General features: G+C 43.4%; 1 long non-coding RNA gene across 1 annotated transcript; it reads right to left on the reverse strand.

Moving 5' to 3' along the window:
- Nucleotides 1-643: 643 nt before the first annotated feature.
- LOC132537002 (uncharacterized) lies at nucleotides 644-8,165 on the reverse strand. The gene is made up of 5 exons (XR_009548513.1): nucleotides 8,083-8,165; nucleotides 4,301-4,336; nucleotides 3,841-3,867; nucleotides 1,381-1,428; nucleotides 644-673 (listed from the first exon to the last, which is right to left on the reverse strand). It is a non-coding gene; the product is annotated as an uncharacterized LOC132537002 (long non-coding RNA).
- Between the last annotated feature and the right edge of the window lie 318 nt (nucleotides 8,166-8,483).

Genomic DNA, 8,483 nt, shown 5'->3' on the forward strand with positions numbered 1-8,483 from the left:
CAGTCCAAATTCTGCCTCTGTAAACCTACAGGCCACCCAAGACTTCTTAAAGGATCAGTTCCAAGGGCTTTCTCAGTTTTCAAATTCTGGGCAAGCAGTGAATTTTAAACACTTATGTTGAAACTGTCCTCTTTAGGGGGCCAGGCAGTGGTCCACCTGGTTAAGCACACACACTACTGTGCGCAAGGACCTGGGTTCAAGGCCCTGGTCTCCACCTGCAGGGAAAAGCTTTGCGAATGGTAAAGCAGGGATGCAGGTGTCTGTCTTTTCTAACTAAATTCTGACCATACAAATGTGTCTTGCTACAATTCAGGGTTTAAAAAGGGTGGGGGGGATAAGTTACCTAGTTTTAAAAGTATCACTGAGATTTTTTTTCAAGATTTTTGTCGATAGCATCTGATTTCATGAAGCAGTAGTTAAGCTGTATTTTCACTCAAGTCATGAAACCCACTTCTTTTGTCTGACTATTTATCTGTGATTAACATTCACTGTGCATTTGGGGACAAAAAGCTAAATGTAGTCACTCAGGTTTTCCCTTTCAGCAACATTCCCACAGGAGTGGCATTCACCAGATGATTCCTGACAGGCGAGGCCTGAGAGGACCAGTGAAGCCTACTAGTCAGCTCAGAGCGAGGATACATACCTGGAGGCGGAGGCAGGGCAGCTGGACAACCTGTGGACACAGAATCTTAGTCAGTCAGGCCTTCAGGTCACCGGAACAGTCACTGACACACCTGGCTCACTGATCTATCACGGGAAGATGGTAATGTTGGTTGAAAGAGCATAGGAGAATCAAAAGAAGAAATGTACAAATTTTTTAGTCTCTTTTTTTCTTAAAAGAAACTTTTCTCCCTCATTTTTAAAAGCTGATTTTTTAATTATCTGTATGTATTTATTGGCTAGAGACAGCCAGAAATCAAGAGGGAAGGAGTTGTTAGAAAGGGAGAGAGACGCCTGCAGCCCTCCTGCTCAACCACTTGTGAAGCTGTCCTCCTGCAGGTGGGGACCAGGGGCTTGAACTCAGGTCCTTGTATACTGTAATGTGTGTGCTGAATCCAGTACACCACTGCCAAGCCCCTTTTTATTTTATTTACTTATATTTTTGTCTTTATTTGATAGAGACAGATAGAAACTGAGAGGAGAGGGGGAGAGAGAGAGAGAGAGTCAAGAGAGAGAGAGAGAGACACCTGCAGATCTGCTTCACCAGTTGCAAAACTTTTCTCCTGCAGGTGGGGACCAGGGGCTTAAACCCAGGTCCTTGTGCACTGTAATGTGTGCACTCAACCAGGTGTATCACCACTCAGTCCCTCACATATAGTTTTCTATTAAAATGTTAGTTGAATAAGTTTTAAAATTGGGATTTTCCTCCCCTCTAATGACCTGTTTTATATTTTGCTTCTTGGTCTTCTTCTCCTTTTCCAGTGGTTTCTGGGAAGAAATAAGATGATATGTCATTTTCTTGATTAAACCCCCTGCCAGCTTAGCAGTCTCTGCAGAAATGGTGCTCAGCAGCAGCTTCGGGGACTTCCTGAGGACCATGCCACCTCCACTTCACAGGGTTGCTGCACTTTACCTAGAATCACCAATGTCAAGATGTGTAACTATGTTGTGAAGACAAATATAGTTTTTTTTTTTAATCAGTATTAAATCACCAGAAGCCCAGGAGGTAGTGCAGTAAATAATGTTGGGCTCTCACATACAAAGGCCTGAGTTTGAAACCACTGCATGTGCCAGAGTGATACTCTAGTCATCTCCTCTTTCTCCATCACTAATAAATATCTTAGTGGCAATTTAAAAATAAAATAAATAAAAAATGTGGGGCCAGGTGGTGTTGCACCTGGTTGAGTACACATGGTACTGTGCAAGGAGCAGGGTTCAAGCCCCCGGTCCCCACCTGAAAGGGGAAAGCTTCATGAGTGGGTAAACAGGGCTGCAGGTATCTCTCTGTCTCTCTCTCTTCCTATCTCTTTCCCTCAGCTCTCAATTTCTGTCTCTATCCAAAAAAAAAGGGAATGTAATTCACAATAAAGCAATGAAACTTAAAAATAAAAAAGTAGGAGTTGGTGTACTGCACAGAATTAAAAGACTATGGTGGTGGGGGGGGGGTTTAAGTCCTGGAACATGATGGCAGAGGAATCTAGTGGGGGCTGAATTGTTATGTGGAAAATTGAGAAATGTTATGCATGGACAGACTACTGTATTTTACTGTCGATTGAAAACCATGAATCCCCCAATAAAGAAATTTTTTAAAAGTGGTTTTAGTAAGAGAAAGGAGGACAAGGGAAGATGAAGAGTCTGTAGCCAAGGCCATGGGCTGTGCCAGGGCCTGGGGGCTCCCACAGGAACTTGCTGCCACAGTCACAAAGGGCAACCCAAGGCAGAGGTCCTCCAGGGAGCAGGGAGGGACAGAGGAGCAGAGGTCTAGCTGAGTCACCCCACATAAAGCATCTGCAAGGCTTTCTTCTGCCACATTTCTCTCTGCACACTCCAAGGGAAAATGACTCCCTCCTAGTAAAATCCAGCCTTTTGGAATCTTTTCTGGAGTTCAAATTTGTATGTAAAAAATGTATATATATTTACCAGGTCTTGTTGGTGGTGGTGGTAGTGGGGGACTTTGGAGCCTCATGCATGAAAGCCTTTTAGCTCAACCAGTAAGTGCTAGGAGAATGCAAAAAGGGCAAATAACAAAAAATAAGGTATTCTAAAGAACTTGGTCGGGGGCAGACAGTATAATCCTTATGCAAAGAGACTCTTAAGCCTGAGGCTTTGAAGTCCCAGATTCCATTCCTCCACTCTACCCCACAACTGCCAAGCATCAGCCATCAGCCAGAAATGAGATTAAACTTTTGCTTACTTCTATCCTAAACTAAACAGAGATGTCGGTTGCAATAAAATCTCATTTTTTCTTTATGGAAATAGTAAGTCACAAATAACATCAGTATTATTTTAAATAATGTGAATATTCTTAGGAGTTATTTTCTTTATTTGATTGACACTGAAGACTGTACAAAATTAGTACAGACTTTATATTATGAAAGGAAGTCAACACAACTTTGTTATAATGTAAGAAGGTGTAAAAAAAAGGGGCCAGGTGGTGGCACACCTGGTTGAGCACACGTTATAGTGTGAAAGGACCTGGGTTCGAGCCCCTGGTCCCCACCTGCAGGGGGAAAGCTTCACAAGTGGTGAAGCAATGCTGTAGGTGTCTGTCTGTCTCCTCTCTCCTCTATCTCCCCCTTCCTCTCAATTTGTGGCTGTCTCTGTCAAATAAATAAAGATTTAATTAAAAAAAGGTGTAAAAAAGGTGGTAGTGTAGCAGGTGGTAGTGCAGCAGGTTAAGTAGACATGGTGGGCCAGCTTAAGGATCCTGGTTGGAGCCCCACCTGCAGGGGAGTCACTTCACAAGCAGTCTCCCCCTCTATGTCTTCCCGTTCTCTCTCGATTTCTCTCTGTCCTATGCAATGACAATGACATCAGTAACAACAACAATAATAACTACAGCAAGGGCAACAAAAGGAAATAAATAAATATTTTTTTTAAATTTCTAAAAAAAAAAGGCGTAAAAAAAGAAAAAGTGGACAGGGGTAGACGGCATAATGGTTATACCAAGAGACTCATGCTTGAGGCTCACAGGTCCCAGGTTCAATCCCCCACACCACCATCAGCCAGAGCTGAGCAGGGCTCTGGAGGAAAAACAAAAAACAGAAAAAAGTCCAGCATCTACTCTGAAATTCATGTGTTGCTGATCTGGTAAGTCTGATGTTTGGTATCCTGTTTCCTATTCTGTTCCTGTCATATCAGTTCTTTCAAATGGTTATCTTTAGTCCTATGTTTTCTCACCTGTTACTTCTGGCTGTTTTGATGGCACTGAAATTTAAAAACACAAATAGATTTATAAATATACATTTTAATATCTAAATTTGTAATGATGAATCATACTACATTTTAATAACTTCTTAATTTTGTGATAGTTGTTTGTACAGTTCTTATATTAGATTATACTTTGGAAAGAAGACCATAGTTCTATAGATATTTTTAATGCTCAATTGGAGTAGACAGAAATGCTACATCTATTTTTTAGAAGCAGACAGAGAAGGGGAGAGGGACACACACAGAGAGAAGCCACAGCACTGAGAACACTTTCAATGCAAAGGGTCCAGGCTCGGACCAGGATTGCACATATAGCAAAGCAGCACACTATGCAAGTGAGCTATGATCCTGGCCCAGAAATATTATTTTCAAGCTCTATTATGCAGAAGGATATGCATATTATATTCTTCTAATGTTAATTTCAACTTACATTCAACGAGTTCTGGAGGAATTCCATTGCTTGAGACTAAGAAAAAGTAAATTCATACTTTAAAGAATATAAGGGAATGGGCAGCAGTGTAGCAGGTTAAGCGCACATAGTACTGAGAGATGGCTAGGTCTTCAAGGAAACACAAATAGAATGACTGTTTAGTACAAAAATTCTTTTTACAAATTGTTATCTGTGACCACCTGTGGCCAGTAGTTTTGTATTCTTTAGGTCAGTTCCTTGCAGTGCTTGCTACTCCTCCAGCAGAGACCCTCAGACTCTCTTCCTCCTTTCCTTATTTAGACAATGAGGAGACTGTGAGCTCTGTAGCCCAGCCCAGGGGTTGAGGAGACAGTTCTGATTCAAGCATAAAAGTTGGGAGAAGGGGGGTGGTGGTGGAGAATAAGCTCCTGCCTGATGGCCACTGTTGGCGGCACACCCTTTTGCAAAAGCATAAATGCCTTGCTTCAGGTCCTTAGTTTTTTGCTTTGACAAGTAATTTTAACTGGACTTCATTTACAACAGTATGAAGCACAAGGACCAGTGTGAGGATACCAGTTCGAGCCCCCGGCTCCCCACCCTCATCCTCTCTGTCTTCCTCCTCCTCACTCAATTTCTGTCATCCTATTAAAAAGAAATGGAAAAAATGGCCACAGGAGCAGTGGATTCATAGTGTTGGCACCAAGCCCCAACGATAACTCTGGAAGAAAAAAAAGAAAAAAGAAATAATATATTTAAATTTCAGCATATAGATCTGCTAGCAGATAGATAAGGAGAAATTGAGAGAGATGGGGAGATAGAGAGTGAGACAGACCAAGAGTCACCTGCAGACCTGCTTCACCACTCGTGAAGCTTCCCTGCAGGTGGGGTCCTTGTTCATAGCAACATATGCACTCTACCACAGGCACCATCACCCAGCCCCTGAATACTGACTCTCTATCCTAGCATCCACAGCTCAGATTCCTGGAGTATACAGAGGTCAGAAGCAGCTCTAATAGCAATGGTAACTGAGTCTTAAGTATAAATGACAGTCCTGTGGTTACAGTGACATATGTATTAATGAAGGGGACCTCAAGGGACAGACACAGAGGGCACAGTATCCCTGTAGCACCCGAGATGGCAGGAATAAACTAGGACCTCAGGTCCACAGGTGAGATGCTCCACCTACCACGCCCACTCCTGGACCACAGCCCTGTTTTAAGGAGAGGCTTCCCGTGTTACATTGTTGATACTCTCACTTTCTGGGAGGGGCATTAACAGACTTTGTGTCTTCAGGTGTGCTGCCCCTTAGAGCTGCTCAGGTCAGAGAATGGATAGGGAGAACCTGGAGAGTATAGACACTCCCTGGAGCACCACTGCCAGAACATGTTTCCCAAGCCAGTGGGGAAGGAAGGAAAGAATGGGGGAGTCTGGCAGTAGTGCAGCAGGTTAAGCACAGGTGGTGCAAAGCTCAAGGACTAGTGTAAGGATCCCTGTTCCAGCCCCAGCTCCCCACCTGCTGGGGAGTCCCTTCCCAGGTGGTGAAGCAGGTCTGCAGGAGTCTATCTTTCCCTCCCCCTCTATCTTCCCCTCCTCTCTCCATTTCTCTCTGTCCTATCTAACAACGATGACATCAACAACAATAATAACTACAACAATAAAAAACAAGGACAACAAAAGGGAAAATAAGTGAATAAATAAAATTGTTAAAAAAGTAAAGAATGCACAGGAAATGGGAGTGGCAACAGGTATGGGCATGGCTTAGAAAGAAGGTGGAGGCGGGGCTTGGGAGTTGATAAGGCTCTGTTACAGGCCTGGTTTCTCCCTTTCTAGCTCTGCTAACATGGGGCCCTCAACATATCAGTAAATTACTCCCACGCTCATTTCTCTCTCTCTCTCTCTCTCTCTCTCTCTCCTCTCTCCACACATGTACACTAAAATGTCTGTTCTCAATTTTCCTGAATAAAGCTTGAAATTTCAGGAGTTGGGCAGTAACACAGTGGGTTAAGGACATGTGACGCCAAGTGCAAGGACCAGCGTGAGGATCCCAGTTCAAGTCCCAGTTCCCCATCTGCAGGGTAGTCACTTCACAAGCGGTGAAGCAGGTCTGTAGGTGTCTCTCTCTCCCCCTCTCTGTCTTCCCCTCCTCTCCCCATTTCTCTCTGTCCTATCCAACAATAATTACATCAATAAAAAATACAACAATAAAACAACAAGGGCAATAAAAGGGAATAAATAAATAAATAATTTTTTTAAAAAGCTTGAAATTTCTAATTCTTGGTTGAGTTTATGTGTGACAAATATACACTCAGGTAGGTAACAAACTTGGCTATACTCCACCATTACTGAGTAGCAGTGGAAAGGCCAGAAGTGATTAATTGTTTGAAATAGGGGAAAAAAAAAACAGTGATAAGGAGTATATCATGGACCTACATATTGTAATCTTAATAGATTGTAACCACCATTAATCAAAAATGAAAAGGGGAAATAAAGCCTGCAGTATTGATAACACAGTGAACCATGCTACTAAGTGTCCTATGCTTTACACTGGTTTGTTCTAGCCCTCCCCCGCCAAGAGAATTGGATCAGTCCTTTTAATTTCGCGGGCCTGCTTGGCCCCGCCCCAAGGAACCCCGAGAGAGGGTTCCTGAGTAAGAGAGTTCCTGAGTTCGAGAGTAAGGAAGAGGGTTCCTGAGTTCGAGAGTGCGAGAGTTTGAGAGGGTTCCCCAGTACGAGAGTTCTTGAGTTCCAGAGTAAGGGAGAGAGTTCCTGAGTTCGAGAGTAAAAGAAAGAGTGCTTGTGCCGCCGCAAAGAGACAGCAGAGTTCTGTTTGGTGATTAGTTTGTCTTAGTTTGTGAATCGTTGTTCCTGAATAAAGAAATACAGCTTCCCTGCCCAGCCGTTGTCTCCGCGTCTCTGTTACCCGCCTGTGAAGCTAGCCCTGCCGGCTGGAGCCTACGAATTTTAACAACAACTAAGTGAGGTCTGTGCTACATCTTATTATTATTAAGCATAAAACAGAGTGGATAGTACATTCTACTTATGGAAGAATACCTGAGTCACATTTATTAGTCATTGCTTTTGCACTGCAAGTTCCAGGGGCAGAGGGTGGTTGGATATACGTGCTATACCCAGATTGTTCCTACAGCCACTGGAGTGAGGAGGGTAGGGGCTGAGAACAGGACTGGAGACTAGACAGCCTAAGCTTCAGTCCTCATTAAACCCTAAAAATATTATTTCTCGAGAATTCCATTTGAAAGAGAGGGGGAAACAAAAGAGCATGTATCACAAGGGTTAGGGTAAAAATAAACTTGTTATGTAGATGAATTATCTGCAAGCATTTAAAATAATTCCATTGTAATGTTGGGTTAAATAAGAACAACTAGCACACTTCTAAATAATATATTGATAAATTAAAAGACCAGAACCTGATGAGCCAGGTGGTGGTACACCTGGTTGAGCACACATATTACAGTGCTCCAAGACCCAGGTTCAAACCTTTAGTCCATACCTACAGTGGGAAGCTTCACGAGTGGTGAAGTAGAACTGCAGGTGTCTGACTCTCTCCTCTATGGCCCTCTCCCATCTCAATTTCTTTCTGTTTCTAATAATGAAATTTAAAAAAAAGACTAAACAGAACATGATGTATAAATGATGAATATATGATGACCTGACTTAGAATATGAAAGCTTCATTATTTTAAGAAGACTCAGGAATCCATTAACAGCTCAAAATGGCCTGAAAATACCAAAGAGAGAATGTAAAGGAAAAAAAAAGACGTTTGTATATACTGTGTGTAGGCTTACCTCCTGGAGCTGTGTCAGCAGAGGATCCCTGAGGAAAAACTCTTGTGGTTGTGACAATGCCCACCGAGGAAGCAGTAGTGCCCACCAGGGTAGAAGAGAAGCCAGTGGTGCCCATGGGTACACCAAGGAGGTTGAAGTGGAATCAGATCCTATGACAGATGAGCCTGTGGATTCAGATCCTTCCTTAGACTGGCTTGAAGTCTGAGAGACAACAAAAGATGGTCCAGTGGTGCCAGAGCCCTGGGATGATGGAGCCGTGGTCTGGCGCCCTGCTCCTGCTGTTCCAGCCCCAGTGGGTCCACTGCTACTGCCTGCTGAGCCAGGCCAGGTGGTCCTGGAGTCTTGCACGGATTGCCCTGTGGTTCCTGCCTCCATGACAGATAGCCCAGTGGTTCTAGACT

Source organism: Erinaceus europaeus, chromosome 2, assembly GCF_950295315.1.
Source record: "Erinaceus europaeus chromosome 2, mEriEur2.1, whole genome shotgun sequence".
NCBI classification, from domain to species: Eukaryota; Metazoa; Chordata; class Mammalia; order Eulipotyphla; family Erinaceidae; genus Erinaceus; species Erinaceus europaeus.